Source organism: Crotalus tigris, unplaced genomic scaffold, assembly GCF_016545835.1.
Source record: "Crotalus tigris isolate CLP2741 ecotype Arizona unplaced genomic scaffold, ASM1654583v1 scf7180000018354.2857554, whole genome shotgun sequence".
Taxonomy (NCBI): Eukaryota; Metazoa; Chordata; class Lepidosauria; order Squamata; family Viperidae; genus Crotalus; species Crotalus tigris.
The window spans coordinates 355,831-374,019 of record NW_024096961.1 but is presented as its reverse complement, the minus strand read 5'-3'; the positions used below and the strand labels follow the sequence as shown (position 1 = coordinate 374,019).

The 18,189-nt window shown below is 38.5% G+C and overlaps 1 long non-coding RNA gene across 1 annotated transcript in view; it reads right to left on the bottom strand.

The window, feature by feature from the left end:
* Positions 1 to 932: 932 nt before the first annotated feature.
* LOC120311350 overlaps positions 933 to 18,189 on the bottom strand; it is a 67,325-nt gene continuing 50,068 nt past the window's right edge. Inside the window, exons 3-4 of the long non-coding RNA XR_005557595.1 lie at positions 3,988 to 4,214; positions 933 to 1,034 (exon numbers count right to left, since the gene is read on the bottom strand). This is a non-coding gene — a long non-coding RNA (uncharacterized LOC120311350). The remainder of the gene's footprint in view (positions 1,035 to 3,987; positions 4,215 to 18,189) is intronic.

Genomic DNA, 18,189 nt, shown 5'->3' with positions numbered 1-18,189 from the left:
GAAGAAATGGCTTCAAAATCTAAGGGACTGGTTTGGACAAAACTCAGCAGCACTTTTTCGTGCGGCTGCTGATAAAAACAGGATCGCCAACATGATCGCCAATGTCCAATAACGGATATGGCACAAGAAGAAGAAGAATATACAAATTTGTGCATTTAATTATTATCATTAAAAGAGATTTGTAATACATTATCATGGAGGGGAAAGACTGTCCCTGCTGTGTAGCTTGCTAGCCAGATAACAAGTAACATTAAAGGCCCCAAATCTCTCCCCTGATAGTTCTTTATCTGAATACCTGACTTCAGCTGGACAGCCTTTCCAAGAGCAGATGTCCATCAGCAAAGAGTTGTACAACTGGACACATGGGCAGTCTGTTATATCATCAGAGAAAAACAGACTGAGCAGCAGATTTGCAGCCAATGGCTATTTAGACAAAAGTATTGACTTTAGCCACATGGCATTAGTTAAAACTTGGATCTAATTAAGCTTATTTTATAATATAGGCATGAGTGCATGTACATTTTAGTTCTGTCATTGAGTGTTGGACCAATTGGAGGTGATTTAAGCTTCAGGAAGTTTGTCATCCACCTCTTATCCACTTAATCCCTATCAATGTTCATTGTATCATTCATGGGCCCATACATGGTAATGATTTTTTTTTCTTAATTTATGTAATTTTCAAACTGAACCTGATTTCTAATGGCACATGTAACTATAAAGCTAAACATACCTAGCTTTTGTAACCATGCCTCATAGGTTTTCTGTCATCATTTCTTATCATCAGGTGGCTCTCTTCTGAAGTCTAGTTTCTGCATGCCCCCTTAAGTGTGGTGCTCCAAACTTGACACAATACACTAGGGCAGAGCATTGTAAAAGTGTTACTTCCCATTATTTGTATGCAGTGGTTCTACTAATGCAGTCAAGATTGCATTGGCTTTTATAGTTGCTGTATTGCATGATCAGATGGTGGTCCGTTAGTACTTCTTCATCAACCTCATGTTACCAAGCCAGCTCTCCTTAATGCAGAAAGATCTCTGTAAAGTAAGGATTGTATAACATGGGTAGCCTGTTACATTATTCCCCCCCCCCAAAAAAAACCAGATTGAACAACAGATTGGGAGCCAATAGCTGTGTAGACAAAACATCTTTTGGAGAAATTTTCTGACAGTGAGAACAATCAACCAATGTAACAACTTGCCTTCAGAAGCTGTGGGAGCTTCATCACTGAAGGCTTTCAAGAAGAGACTGGACTGCCATCTATCAGAAATGGTGAAGGATCTCCTGCTTGGGTGGGGGGTTGGACTAGTTGACCTGCAAGGTCCCTTCTAACTCTGTTATTCTATTATTCTATACTCAGATTCAGAAGATCATAGCCCATAGAAATAATTTTGAATTGTGATTTTTGTCTTCTATGTATTAGCCTATCCACATCTTGATATCTGCAAATTTGACAAATATCCCTTCAAATCTATCCTCTAAGTTTTACACTGCTACTGAATAATTCTGAATAATTTTACACTGCTGTTGAATAATGTTGGGCTAAGAATGGAACTGTGGAGGGCTCCTTTTATTATCCCCCCCCCCAAATAGTGCAGAGTCATTTAGAGGCACACTTTGGGTGTGGTACTTCAAAAGGCTGCAAATCAACTGGATTGGAGCATTATCTTGTCTACATTTCTCTATCTTTTCTATATGATTATATTATCATGAGAAACATTGTGAAATGCTTTCTTCAGATCATGATGGCATTACCTTGGCCTACTACACTCTTTCCTCAATAGAGATAACTCTTTAATCTGACATGATATATTCTTGAGAAATCAGTATCCTGGACTCTGGTAGCAGTGGCCTATTTTTTCTAAATGTTCATAAACATGATTAGTGTTTATTATCTCAAATCAATAGTTAAGTCTTACTTTAGATTTTGAAAGAAAAGGAATAATTTTTAGTTCTTGGCATTTCTTCTTTTTCCATTCTTTGATCGACTTCTTTTTTTAAGAGTTAAGATAAAAGTGTTCAGTACAAGGAGCTGGAATAAACAAGACTGCATAGAGCAGTGTTTCTCAACCTTGACAATTTTAAGGCATGTGGACTTCAATTCCCAGAATTCCACAGCCAGCATTGCTGGCTGTGGAAGTCCACATGCCTTAAAATTGTCAAGGTTGAGAAACACTGGCATGGAGATTTCATTGGGGATAGAAATTCTGTCATGTTGGAATGTATTTTGAAAAATGAAATGATCACAAGTTCTGCTTTGATTTCAGATAGATAGTCTTTTATAGTGAAAGTCTCTAAATTTTAGCAAGGCCATTTACAATATTTGAATAATAATATGCATATGTATGCTTGAAAGCCTTTACAATCTCTTGACGAGTCTTATTTTCAGAGAAACATGGTATAGTCTGTGTACTGGAAAAAACTTGGAGGTCACCTTTGTTATATATTTGTTCTATGAAATTTTTGGTTATTTTTAAACCTTAATCTTTTATTCCCTTTCCCTTTTATCATTTTATGTTACTTTATATTTTAATATTTTTTTTCTGAAATTTAATAAAAATATAGAGAGGGAGAAAAAGAATAGCACTAATCTATAGTTTTACCTCACTTTGTTAAAATTATATGAAACAAATTATTTATAAAGAGTTTTGAGTGATGTTAAACATGGTATTCTTAATGGGATGCCTTCATTTCTGCAGAATATAGTTGTCTAAAATGTTTATATTTTTTCTTAAGATCAGATATGCATTAATATATATTCCCAAGTGCTTATTTTCTCTCTTTCTTAATCTTGGTTGATTTCTATTTTTGTTTATTTTTGTTGTTTTGCCTTCTAATTTTATCAGTTAAAAATACAAATTAAACACATTAAAAATAGAGATAGATTTTAACTGTTTTCCCCCCTTTGGGGGGGGGGGGGGCTTTGAGTCAGGGTTGACTTCTCATAACTGCCTGGACATGTCCCCACTTGGCAAGTTTTTGGATCGCCATTACCTCCTTTCTAGAGTGGAGAAAATGACTGGGTCAAAGTCACCCAATTGGCTTTGTGCCTAAGGCAGGACTAGAACTCAGGATCTCCTTATTTCTAACCTTATACCTTAACCACTGCACCAGATCAGCTTTTTAAAGAAAAGCGGGACTATGGGGTTTTTGTTTTATAAAAAATAAATTTTATTATCCTTGTTCTTCAAAAAATAAGGGTGTCTACTATTATGATCATTTTCCTGTTGGTTCAATTGAAAGCCAGTGTGATACAGTGGTTAAAGTGCTGGATTAGGAATGGGGAAATGCAGGTTTTATTTTTCCCTCAGGCATAGAAATCACTGCATGGTAGTTGTTTCTTCCTAGTCCTAGTCAGCATAAGCTTCTGTGACAAATTGCTGATAAACAGTCCTCCTTGTCACATCATGCATTGATAAGCTTTGCTGTAAGAACTAGATGAGCCCAGTGCAAAACAAGTGGATCCTTTAGTGGACAAACACAAAGAAGACTGACTGATGGGCAAATTCACAGAACTGTGAAATCACCCATGTTTCAGGAGAGTTGACTAAAAAAAAAATAAAAATAAAAAAACCCTGTAAAAATAATTAACTTAAAAGTCAGTTACATAATGCATTTGCTAAGCTAATGAAATGATTGCTGCCCATTTTATTTCCTTCCTTACTTTTTCACCGCTCATCAGACAGGAAACTGCCACGTTTGCACTAAAATACAAGCTGAGCGCTCTCATTTTTTTATCCTGAGTATTCAGAGATACCTAAAATTGCATATCTTTCTTCCGATCAGACAGATCTGAATTATCTGTCTGTCACTGAATTATCAGTGATCCTTCATCAGATCTTAGATTGCAGAATGCAAGCCTTGAAAATCCATCAGGAGCAAGATCAACAGCAAACACTGAGGCAGTTTCATAAATGGCATTTATTCTAAAACAAGCCAATTAAATAGAAATAAAAAGGATTGGAGCTTTGGAAAGGGATGCAAACACACCTGGAAAAGCTGATAGTGTCGTCATCTGCTGGAAAGCTTTCTTGCCTTATTATCGTAGATACACCAACAAAAAATGAGGAAGGGAGAGCTTGAGTAGAGTACATGTAAGAGATAAGAAAGAATGGAGGTCTGGGAAAGAAAACATGAGCAGTATGGATCCTAAGCAATGTGTTTTTCCAGAAATCCCCGGGAGCCATCAGAGTTTTGCAGGAACAGCATTTCGGCATCTGTGGCCAAGGACAACAAAACACAATCATTTCTGCCACTGAGCCAATCAAGTCTCCAACATCAATGAGATCCACCTAGATTCATGCAAGGGCTCATGGTGATCTTCAAGGTCTATTTGTAAATAGCCCAAGGAGGAATTAAAGTGCCACAGAAAAACTATTGTACAGCACACACCAAGCCAAGTGATCAGAAACGATATCTAAGGGATTCTGGATTGTTTCCTCATTGCTGGTTATAGTATTAGTCTTAGTTAAGTGGTCAGAGAATTCAGCCCTCTAGTTTTACTTCTCAAGAAGAAACATACACCTACATAATGACTTGTTAGAATTTCTTACCACTAGACATCTTTAAATGATTTATATCATTTGAAGGCTTCTTCTAAGGTATTTTAATTTCAAGCAGTATCAACTTTGGGAAAACAGGGATTGGGTTACCAAAATATATATATTTAAAGTACTTTCCAGTTCTTTGCTATTAACTCAGGTCATTGTTTTGGACAGCATGTAATAAAAGGGTGAGAAATGCTGGATCATCTAATTTGTTCCTAATGCATTTCAACATTTAGAAACAGAGTAAAGCCTTTGAAAGACAGAAAACCAAGTCCCCACTGCGAATGGTTGTGCTCCACATTACTATTGTGTGTCTCAGAGAGGAGTGGTGAATAAAAATGTGGCTTGCTGGACTTTCAGAGGCATAAGAAGATTCTAACCCTGGTGTTTCCACAGCAGGCCCGACCTCTGCAAAAATGTGAATTCCAATTGAATCTGAGTTCTGCCCCATTCCTGTATAAGCCTTCCCCTCATCCAAACCTCCTCGGTAAGAGTATATGAGGATACTAATGGCCTGTCAAATCTAGTAAGCTTGTTGGCCAAAGGTCTCTCCCATCACTTTAAAGTTTTTTTAACTGGAGATACAATGATAAAACTGTTGGCAAAGTGGGTGCACTGTCCCTGAGTGATGAGCCATCTCCCCAAGCAAACATGAGAATGGTTACAATAGCATATCTGTTTTGTAAACTAACTGGTGGAATATGTAGATAAAATTACTCGGTCATGCTGACTTCCTTCAACTTTCTCAGATGACCTTTGCAGGAGAGCTAAAGGTCACGCTTTTGCCAAACAAAGTTTTGGTTATCAGCCACTACTAAGAAGTGTTATCCAGCATTTGGAGAGTGTTTTGAATTAATAAGAATAAGTGGAGCAATCTCATCAGTACCCCCTTCTCCCACAGCCTGATGCATTTTAAATATTCAAGGATTTCATGCAAATGCTAAACCTGAAATCTACATGTTCTCTGGAGGAGATACAGAACAAGTAAACTCTTTAGGTAATTTGCAATGGTCTTTGATTCCCACAGTAGCTACTTGTACTTTGGTCTTCTACTTTAAATTATCCCCTGAAAGTAAAGAAGCAAGAAGGAAAGATGTCTACTTTGTAGTAGATCCCAGCTGTGAATGTTCAAGCTTTTATATAAATAAATAAGAAAGAAAGCACAAAAGCAAGCTTAAAGGCTAAAGGTGTCATTATTTGCCAGCAGATAACTTATAGCATGAAAAGTAGGTTTTATGATAGGGAATATCATAAACTCTTCTATTTTTGCTGGTAATAGAAATGTGCTCCTTCTAATTTTTAAGGCAGTCCACTTTTCAAACTGCTACTTTAGTTGAAGTCTTAACAACAGCTTGCTGAGCAGGTATGAATAACAGAATTTGAAGGATCTTGGAGGTCTTCTAGTCCAACCCTTTCTCAGGCAGGAGACCCTATAAATGGCTGTCCAGTCTCTTCTTAAAAACTTTCAGTGTTGGCGCATTCACCACTTCTGGAGGCAGGTTGTTCCACTGGTTAATTATTCTAACTGTCAGAAATTTTCCCCTTAGTTCTACATTACTTCTCTCCTTGATTAGTTTCCATCCATTGCTTCTTGTCCTGCCTTCAGGTGCTTTGGAGAATAGCTTGACTCCCTCTTTTTTGTGGCAGCCCCTGAGATATTGGAACACTGCTATCATGTCATCCCTCCTCCTTCTCTCCATTAAACTAGGCATACCCAATTCAAGCAACTGTTCCTTATATGTTTTAGTTTCCAGCCCCCTAATCATCTCCATTGCTCTTCTCTGCACTCTTTCCAGAATTTCAACATCTTTTTTACATTGCAGTATTCCAAGTGTGGTCTTATGAAATGTTTAGTGCCATGCTTCACAAAGCGTAACTAGCTGACATCTTTAAATGAGGGTCTTAAGACACCAGGCAATTCCTTTTGTTTACTTACAAATGCTACCTGTTTTCAATTATTCATATCATCCAAGACACGCTACCACTGCTTAGGTCTGCCTCCAATTAGAAAGCAGCCCTGATCTGAAGTAGGAAAGTAAGAGGAGGCACTATTGATCCAGTATCTATATCAGGAGTCTTCAAATTTGGCCCTTTTATGATTTGTGGATTTCAACTCCCAGAATTCCTCAGCCAGGCATGCTGGCTGAGGAATTCTGGGAGTTGAAGTCCACAAGTCATAAAAGGGCCATGTTTGAAGACCCCTGTTCTATATTGATCCCTCTAGAAAAGCAGAAGGGTCCAAACCTATCCTTGGGCCTCCAACATACTCCTCTGTAGAAATGGAACTTGATAATCTTCCTTTTCCAATTAAGATTTAAGCATGTGAGTCTACTCTCGATCATAATCTTTTTCCTGTGTCTGTGCCAAACTATTAATATTGCCATTATTTCTCTCACTTCCTTCCTGTTGTCTCAGAATCTTTAATGCAGAGCACAACTGAGGGTTGTTTTGATATAATGCCTTTTTATATTACAGGTGCCATCGGAAGTGGCAGAGCAACAGGATGAGCAAAAGGAGCAGCCATTATATCCTTAGCAAGTCTACTTCCCATCAAGTCTGTGACATTAGGAAAGCTTTTTCAATGCCAAAATCTATTAAAGTACTCCATCAGACATCCTGTGGTTGCTACAAAGGAATTAAAATGCAGAAGGGTCTGTAGGACTATCCAGGAAAGGAATTAGATAGCTGTTTTAAAATCCCTGCCATTATTTATGATGCCCAGATGTTTGCCGGAAAACAAGTTCTGTGAACAATATTTTGGGCAGAATTCACTGCAAGGGTGCACTTTTGAGTTTTAAAGTAAAGGAGAGGGGGGCACCAATTGACCGCCTTGTTTCGGAGACCTTAGCAGTAATAATTTACTGAAAACTGCTAGGAAGTACAAAATCCTTAATTATTATTCATTTTATTTATTTATTAAATTTATATGCCACCCATCTCACTATCAAGAGTGACTTATCATGGTCTAAGGTCTGAGGCTGATACCTCCAAAAACAATAGTTGGTTTCTATTCATTTTACAGGCTTAACAAATGAATGTTCTTTAAAGTTTCCCTTTTAAAATAGCCCTTGGTTCCATTACTGAAATGAAACTAATAGAGTTAATTTCCTCATGAATGATTTATAATCTAATTTCTGCCATCATTCAATGATCCTTGTACCGATGGAGAAGTAACAAAGGCAGCCCAGCAATGGATGAATGTTGCTAGAGACAATACAAGGACTAGCTAGAGAAAGGCCAAAGAGGGCAAGGGAAGTTTTAGGATTTAGGAACTGGACTGTGCTGTGTGAAGACTGAGAGAATATCTGATTCCATCTGAAAGTAATTTAGGATGACTAAAGGAAAAGAAGATAAGGATCTCTACAAAACTGGCACATACTAATTTGTCTCTACTACTGTGTATTTGGAGCATTTAAAATTTAATTTGAATAGAATTATCATAAGCCTCACACACAGTAGAGAAAATTGCAAACAAATGATTGACATTTGTGCTCATCCCACAATCTCAGGACCGGTATTGGAAGTTCAACATTTTCCCCATCTTAAAATTCTTTATCTTTACATCAGACTTAGTCTGGTCAGTTTCTCAAAGAACCTCTCTAAAATAGAACCCAGGCTATTTTGTAGAAAAGTGATCATTAGGCAACCCTTCACAGAGGGAAATTGTTCTTCTTAGGCAGAGCTTGGTTGTCACTGGGAAGCTGATGTGTATCTATTGCCTTCCTTGCCACTTTGGCATTTTCATCCAGAAAAGATAGCAAAACTAGAAGCATAAATGCAATCAGGAATGGAGGGAACATAGAATGGCTTTAGGCGTCAAAGCTTTATTCTCTTTGTGCTTGTGGAACTGCATGGATATATCTATCATTGCTTATCATCTAACCCAGGGGTAGGCAACCTTGGCTCTTTTATGACTTGTGGACTTCAACTCACAGGAATTCTGGGAATTGAAGTCCACGAGTCATAAAAGAGCCAAGGTTGTCTACCCCTGATCTAACCCATAATGATAGCTATGAATGAACCAATAGATGACCTTTGTTGGTAATAGGCCTCATCCAGAAGAATTTTCACTTACAAGGTAACTCAGCTGAACAGCACACACCTTTCTTTTTGTTAGGAATTGCTCTACTCAAAGACTGTGCAACATCCAAGTTAAATTGACTTTGATCCAATTAAGTAACACCTAAGCCTAATATGCAACAATGTCCTTCTTTCCATAAAAGCTCTGTAAAACAATTCAGTCTTAATGTCCCCCCCAAAAAAGGATATTGGATCAGCCACCATATAAAATTATGGAGATAAGCTGTTCCATGAGGGCTCCTTGGTGCTCTCTGAGCTTGGTTGTTTTCTTGCAGGTGTTTCATTGCCCAGACTAGGTAACATCATTAGTGCTAGTAGAGAGTAGGGCTTGCTCACAATTTCATTTCTAGTGCCTTGCCCTGTCAGTGTTGGTGGGAAAGGTCTTGGTGGTTCTTTGGTTGGGTGTTTACTGTTACTTCTACCCAGACTTGTGAGAATGTTATAGTTATCAGAACATTGGGATCAACAAAAATTTCTCCACAAATATGTACGCAGGATATTGTAGAAAAACATTCTGGTAAACGATGAGGGATGGTAGGAATTGTAGTTCAGTTTTAGTACCACTGAAAAACTGATTCATCTAACACTACAAAAGTGTCAGACGTTCTGTGTACAGGCACTGGCGAAGTTGGTGGGGCTCTGAATCCTGAATGGTTGACCACATATTTATCAAACAACTGAAATGTTTTTCATAAATGCTGTTTGAACTTTGATGGTTGATTGATAAAACTGTTTATCAAATATAAGATCCTAGACAAAAGGGAAAAAGTAGCATCATAGCAATAATCCTTCAAACAAAATTGAGCCAGATAAATCATCACTGTCAATATAATGAGAAATGCCAGACTCTGGGCAATTCTCCTCTTTGAATAGCTGACTTTCTAGAAAAAAAGGCTAAACAATTTTGGTGCTATGCCAAAGACACAGGATGGACATGCATCAACTGTTGTCTTGAGGTTAACATTTGTTAAATTTCAAATATGTACACGCAATCAAAAATTAACTATATAAGTATTACAAATTATTTTTTTAAAAAGAGCCCTGGTTGCATATAGATTTTCTCTTGCTTATGCTTACATAACTGGCTGGTTATCCAAACTTATCTAGAATGTTTATCCTGAAGAAATAATATTTGCCAACGTGGACAAGAACTGTTAGACTGTTCATTTCCTCAGGGCAGTCATTGATCATAGCTTGAACATTAATTTTTATCTCTAAACCAGGAGTAAGCACCTTGTTTTGAGGCCAGAGGCTAAACTATAAAAACCAGGGTTTCTAACCTCCAACACATCAGACAATAATGCAGTGATCTCATTGGAAAGTAGAGCTAAACTTTGTATAGGCTGGGAGTGATGGAATGGCCAGCCAAATAAATACATGAAGCTTGAGGGGAAGTTAATGGTTGGTTATTTTTCACTAAATCAAAGCATGATCCTGTCCATTAGCAACCTTCCACCAAATTTCAATGGTGTAACATTGCGGGGTTCCAAGATCCACATGCAGAGGAAAGGGCTACAACTGTAGGGCTACAACTTCTCCAGCCTTTCCTTAAAGAGTTTGAAGAAATAATTTTCAAATACATTTCTGCAAGAGGACAAGTAATGGGCAATGCATACAATTGCAGTTAGACTTCTTGCATAGAAGGAATTTCAAGAAGACAAATGGAAAATCAGCCATTTACCCAAAATCAACCATTGCCATGGAAAATACCTATGTTAATTCTTAAGTGCTAGTGCCAATTTTAGTATCAATGAATTCTTAATGTCTTAATATCCTTAAAACAAACTAAACTGGTTTCTAAATTGAGAAGCTTTTTTTCATGAATATTCCCTTTCTCTTTCCCCACATAAATATCATTAATTCTTTAAGGTAAAAATGAAGTTTCCTTTGAGTTTGACTTCTGGTAATTTCATGCACACAACAAGGTGTTTTTCTTAGTAAGAGCATGGAAATAGTTTGTCATTGCTTTCTTTGGGAGATTTTTCAACTTCCAGCCCAGTCTGAAAGGTCTGGTGGTCTCCCATCCAAGTATTAATTAAGACCAATCTTGCTTGCTATCCAAACCTCAAAAAGATAAACCCGAGACTGAAACATTTTCTTAGATTACCTCTTCCTTCTTCCAGTTCATTTTTATAATGACAACAAAAAGAGCTCTTCCTCTGTAGAATTACATAACAATAATTGTATTTATTTATTTAGAAAATTTATTTGCTGCCCATCTTATATCCAATAACTCGGAGCAGCTTGCAGCATAAAACATTAAAGAAGAAAAGACATTAAAATCAACAGTCATGGCACACAGCAGATAAAATCATTCACAATTACAAACCACTAAAACCAGATGGAGAAGGTAGGAATTGGACACACACAGGGGGTGGGAAGGTGGAATTAGGTTTTAATTAATCAACCACTTCCAGCATGAAGTTCCCCCATTGAGTCACCCAGCTATCCATCAGACCAAGTGTTGAGGCTTTTTCGAAATGTCAGGAGGGTGGGAGCCAATCTCATCTCAGGGAGTAAGATGTTCTAGAGAGGCAGAAGCCATGGCAGTGAAGGCTCTTCTCCTGGAACCTGCCAACCGAAATTCCTTGGCTGATGGGATCTGCAGCATCCCCTCTCTGCCATCATAGGCGGTTCCCTAAGTATGATGGACGTCTTGTAAAATTTGCAGTGGTGGTGCAGTGATTAGAATGCGGTACTGCAGGCTACTTCTGCTGACTACTGGCTGCCAGCAGAACTGCCAGGTGGCAGTTTGAGTCTCACCAGCTGAAGGTTGACTCAGACTTCCATGCTTCTGAGGTAGGTAAAATGAGGACCATATGCTGAGTCTGTAAACTGTTTAGAGAGGGCTGTAAAGAACTGTGAAGCGGTATATAAGCCTAAGTTCTATTGCTATTATGACTGTGCAAATCCTTCAAAAGAAATACTTCAAAATGCAAGGGAACATATATAAGTGCCTCTTTCCAAATTATTAAATAAGCCATGTCTTTTTCCAAACTTACAGAAGCTGTTCCTGGCTGTTTCCACATGCCTTTTTTTTCCCCCAATGAAGCAAAGTGACTAAGCATATGCATGCATGTACAAACTCCCCCCCCACACACAAACAATGACCAGAAGTAGCTGTCGATGCAGCTGTGCAATTCTGCAGAAAGATGCAGTTGCTTTAACAAACCAGAAAGACATCCTTTCATTTGAATTCCTGCCCATTCTGAAACAGCTCTTTGCTAGGATTTACCCTGCCTGTCCTGGATATTCAGTTATGTGGTTGAAATGGAGAGAGTCTAGAACAGGGTTTTTCAACCAGTAGTATGGGTGCCACCTGTGGTACATTGGCACCTGGCAGGTGGTACATGACCATCCTAGAAAAGTGGTAGCAGGGGAGGGGAATGAGCTGAACCGGTGGCAGCACTGCACAGGTCTGAGCGAGAGATGGCTGGAGTTGCAGGGCTGTCAGGGCTCAGTGGAAGCGCCAGAATCAGTGCCAGGCTCCAGCTGGAGCTTGGTGCTGATCCTGGTGCTTCTGCTGAGCCCTGAAGAAGCACCAATCAGCTGGAAAGCAGCACTGATCCTGGTACTTCTGCTGAGCCCAGAAGAAGCGCCGATTAGCTGGAATGTTGCAGCATCTCCAGGGTCTTGTGATTTACATTCAGATGCTTGGCAACTGATTCATATTTATGACAATCACAGTGTCCCATGTGAAGTGACCAAAACCTGCTGCAACCACCCCACAGACAGGGGGGGGGGAAATAAAAACCAAACACCCCCCACCCCCCCACCGCCAATCCTCAACAGAAATGCTCACAACCATGAAAACCTCGGACAGGAGGAAGAGCGCTGCCGGGTGGGCAGGCAGGTGTCTTGCTCGGCTGTGGCTTGGGCACTTTTTTCAGTGCCATTGTAACTTTGAACAGTCACTAAGTGAACTGTTGTAAGTCGAGGACTACCTGTACTTTATCACTTTTTTCTTTCTTTTTTTTTTTGGTCATCAAGTTTTTGACACCTTGCTAGATGACTGGTGGTACTCGGATGTTGCCATATCCTAAAACTGGTACAATGGGTGAAATTGTTGAAAAGCCCTGGTCTAGAATATCTTGGGTGACTCTGTATCTGCTTTTCAAATTGTAAAAAAGAGCTGTTGCTCTTGAAAAGGAAATGATAAAACTGAAAGCTGTTCGTTTTTGAGAAATTCTTAATGTAGCAAATCTGTGATCCAGATGCCTGTGATGCCTGATTACATGGTCTTTGCTGGATTAGTAGTAGTTTATTTTATAAAGAGCAATCAAGTCTGGAGAAGCAATGTTTCACTTTTCTCATTGCTGGTGGGAAACCGTCTGAGCTCATAGGTCATACTAGAAATGTAGTTGAATGTGGAAATGTGGGATAATGTTTCAATTCTTATATGTAGTTCACTTATTTAAATTGGGCGAAGTGTCTCTTAGCCTTGTGTAACCTACTGTATTTCAAAAGCTTGTTGGGAGTGCAGATCATTTCTGTCCGGCAGTTCCAATGTAATTAAGCCCTGCGCCACTGCATCCCTTTCCATTACTAAGCATGGCAGTTGCTAAGTGAGTCATGCCAAATTTTGCCCCTTTTTTCCATGGTTGTTAAACAAATGACTACAGTCATTGAGTGAATCATGCAGTCATTAAGTGAATCTGGCTTCTCCCATTGACTTCGCTTGTCTTGGAAGGTGACAAATGACTATCACATGATCCTAGGACATTGCAACCACTGTAAATATATGCTGGTTGCTAAGTGCCCCAATTTTGATCACGTGACTGCGGGGAGCCTGAAATGATTGTAAGTGTGAGGATTGGTTGTAAGTCACTTCGTTCGGTGCTGTCGTAACTTCAAATGGTTGTTAAAGGAATGGTTGTAAGTTGAGGACTCCCTGTATGCCATTCTAAGCAACCTGAAGAAACAATGAAATTAAAAAAGAAGAAGATAAATTTAATCATCCTCACATGGGCAAGCTGCTGGGAGGAATGAATTTAGGCAAATAAGGTACTCAGACTCAAGCTTCTGTTTCATTTTCTTGTCTTGCAACAAACAGTATTGCTTCTTTCTTCCTAGCAGGATTTCTGGGTCCTTGGCAGCCAGATTACAGGCAGAAAATCAATATGGGAAGCTTCAACTTTCATTTGCTGATAACTGTAGCTGGAGAGCTACATGCTTTTCCTTCTGCATCCTCCTGTGAACAGCTTTACAGAGATCAAAGTATTCCATTGTAAGTAATTGTATAGCATATCTACCCTTCATTCCAGGCAAATGCTAAACTGGCGTTTTGCTGAGCTTGGCTTCAATCCTACCTGTGTGCTCACTTTTAAATTGCCATTTAGAAGATTGTGCCACAAAAATCTTAAAAAATGAAAAGAAATGATGCAAAGTGAGGTTGGCCTGTTTTCCAACCCAGAGATCTTGCTCTTTATTTTAAAGCCAGAAATAGTAATAAAAGGGGGGCACTGCACCTTTATTCCTGTTCTGTGTGTCGTGCTCATTGATCACAATTTCTTTCTTCCTATTTGTTCTAACAAGTAAGATTTTACCAACAGTGAAGACAGGGATGGGGCAGGAGGTCTCCTTTTTAGTTATTTTAGATATTTCAAAACCCTGCTACCTGGGATCTCTACGTAGCTTGGCACCTGGCACCTCTTTTTCCAGGATCTAGTTAATATATTCTTGCAGATGCTTTATCCATCCAGTTTGGACCAAATTAACCCCTTAAACAAATGGCATATGTGTGTGTGTGTGTGTGTATTATGTCTTTGGTTATTCGGGTTTTCTCCCGCGTAAAATTGGAAGTTTTTTTACATGGGAGAAAACCCGAATAACCAAAGACCTACATACAAACACCCGCAAAAACCTCAGAAAACAAATATATATATGTATATATATGTATGTATATATACGGTATATATATAGATTTAAAGAGGTGGTTTTCTAGGCCGTATCACAATATAAACATGTCTAAAAATTCCTGATTTAGAGGTATCAGTGTTATAACAATGAAAACCTAGACAAGGAAGAACAGGGGGAAAAACGTTCTTTGCAATGCTGTAATCATTGATTCTGGGCTATTTTTATTATTTTGTGGTCAAGCTTCCAGCCACTTCCCTTCACCCACTACAGGTAGTCCTCGGCTTACAACAGTTCAATTAGTGACCATGCAAAGTTACAACTGAAAAAATGTGACTTATGACCATTTTTCACCCTTATGACTGTTGCAGTATCTCCGGGGTCACATGATTTACATTTTGATGCTTAAAAACTGGTTTGTATTTATGACGGTTGCAGAGTCCTGGCGTCATGGGATCTGCTTTTGCAAACTTCTGATAAGCAAAATTAATGAGGAAGCCGGATTCACTTAATAACCGGATTACTAACTTACCAGCTGCAGTGATTCACTTAACAACTGTAATTAAGAAAGGTCGTAAAGTGGGGCAAAATTCACTTTAAAAAATTCTCATTTAGCAACATAAATTCTGGGCCCAATTGTGGTCGTAAGTTGAGGACTGCCTGTACTTTTTAGACCAGTTCAGCTGGGGTGTTAGAAAAGGGCAAATATTCCTTTTGGCCCTCTTTTCTGTCCCCAAGGAGGGCTTCAGCAGAACCACTTCACCTCAGTCCCCTTGGAGCGCATCTGCTTGCCTTTTCTTCTAACTTTGCTACTGTTTCCTTTTCTGCCAAAGAGGCTTAGTAGCAAGAAACAAACCAAGATTTCTGTTTTCCAAGGCTTTTTGGATTCCTTCCTTGGACTGCTGTTCCCTAATTTACAAACAGTCAAATGGTCAGTCCTCACCCAGCCCCCCCCCCCACTTGCCATTTTGCCCAAGGACAGCTTTTTTGCAACTCAGTCCTATTCTTGATGATCTCAGGAAGGCTAAGATAAGCAAAATCTTAAGAGGACAAATCAGCACAATTAGCATTTATTCTGGGCTTTCATTTGATTTGTGTTTTACTCTTTAGTTTGAAACTTGATAAATTGCTAATTTACTAATCCATCCCCGCCCCTTGCTAAAATAATTTGAATTTGTTGTATTTATCTAGCTATTTTCTGTGTAATTTACTTGCATATTCTGTTTCTCTGTACTGTCCCTGTGTCAGGGAAAAAAAGCCCTCTTTTATTTTTTTTTATTGTGTGGGGTAACTGGGTTTATTTAATTCAACAGAATCCACTTTAGACCACTGTTTATTGCTTCCTTAGTCAATATGTATTAGGAGATGGTTCTGTGGAATTCTGAGCTATGGTCTTGAACATATCTGGTAACACTCAAGGCTCAGAAACATGTAAATATGCCAGTGTCATAAGATCCTAATGCCTGCAAATAATCAAAACAACCTAGAATAGTACCGAGGGTGTCTTAAATTGGATTAAGAAGAGTTGAGAGGTAGAAAGACTGATCATCTAACAGCATCTCCAGTGCCATGTCTAGCAGAGTCTTATGGGAAGTCAGTTAATGAAATCCATTTGACACATGGTAAGCCAGTCTTGGGTAGTTTTCATTTATTTCATTTATTAGATTTTAAAATCCTGCCTTTATTATTTTTATAAGTAACTCAACACAGAGAACTTACCTAATACTCCCTCTTCTTATTTTCCTTACCACAACAACACTGAGAAATGAGTTGGGTTGAGAGAGAGTGACTGGCCCAAAGTCACCCAGTGTCTTTCATATTGAAGACAGAACTAGAACTCACAGTCTCCTGGTTTCTAGACCAGCACCTTCACCACTATACCAAACTGGTTTTTTTTTTAATCAGGCTTCCAAGACTTTTTCCAACTCTATGATTTTCTGGTCATTAAAGTGCGTGTTCTGACTCTTGTTATTTTGTTCATCATCCACATTTTGCTTTTCTCCTGATCTCTGGCACACACTTGTCTTAGTCCACCTACCAATAGTGTGCTGTGGCACGTCCGTGCACTTCGGCTTGGGGCATGCCTTATGGGGCTTCCCTCGTTCAGCCACGGGGCAGAATCCGGGCTGATTCTCGACAGCTCAGCTGAGCATTTGGGTAGGTTGTACGTACTTTATTAGTATTCATTAAATAGTTTGCTAAGCTAATTATCCACCATGATCACTGGGAAGTTTCATTTGCTGGCAAACCTGGAAAAAGGTTATACGGCTAGTTCTTGACTTACAGCGGTTTGTTTAGTGATCATTCGAAGTTACAACAGCACTGGAGATAGTGACTTATGACCATTTTTCGCACTTGCGACCATTCTGATCACGGTCACGTGATCAAAATTCAAACGCTTGGCAACTGACTCATACTTCTGATGGTTGCAGTGTTCTGGAGTCATGTGATCCCTTTTGCAACCTTCTGACAAGCAAAGTCAATAGAGAAGCCAGATTCACTTAACTTAAGTTAGTGTTACTAACTTAACCTCTGCAGTGATTCTCTTAACAACTGTGGCAAGAAAGGAATGGAAATCTGGGTCTCAATTGTGGCTCAATATAGGACTACCTATATTCCATTCAAACATGGATTCTGCTTATTCTTGGTTTCTGTATCTCAATGGCAACTTTCCAATCCTTCTGTCCCCTTGCATGTGTGTGTGTATATATATATATATATATATATATATATATATATATATATATATATATATATATATATATATATATATATATATATATATATATATATATATATATATATATATATATATTTGTTTTCTGAGGTTTTCGCGGGTATTTGTATATATATATATATATATTAACTTGCCCATCTTTGATTCCCCAACCTTATTCTTCAACATGTCATAAAATATTTTCCTAGCTTCCCTGTAATATAAGTTGATCTCATTAATCCCAAAACGAAGGAGATATCTTGCTTTCAACACCTACTGAGGGAAAATACATTGTTCTGCCTTTGTTCAAACACTCCCTTGTTTTGAACCTGGAGAGTTGCTGTCCTTGTGTGACTTTTTCAAATATAAACCAGACATCCCTGATACTTTAGTTGAGAACATATTTCCAAATGGATAACTGCTTTATTCATTTTTCTTTCTCCTTATGTGATGGCAACAGTTGTCACAGTTTAAGGTTGTGTAGTGTAAAGAAGTTATTCATTAGATCTGGCATGAATTGCTCATCACTCAGCTTCACTGGAGAAGTTGTGATGTTATGAGAAAAAAATAGTTCCTCATTTTTCATTTTCTCCACACCATTTATAATTTGATCTAGTTCTACCATATCTGTGCATAATTCTTCTCTGATGAAAAAGATCTAGATGTTGTCACTTTCCTTGCTCCGGAGACAAATTCCTTGTGTGCCCAATCATACCTGGACAATATTTCTATTCTATTCTATTCTATTCTATTCTATTCTATTCTATTCTATTCTATTCTATTCTATTCTATTCTATTCTCAATTCCAATTCTAATTCTATTCTCATAAAGGGGCAAGAAATCCTGACACTGGAGCCTCATGACATAAAGTTGTATTATAACCTTGAGTGATTGCACGACCTGCTCCCCACACGTTTTCTTTCAAGGAAATGTGGCCTTGGTTATCCCTTGCTATAAGTATTTTTTTTTCCACATTAACACCTGGCAAGAGTA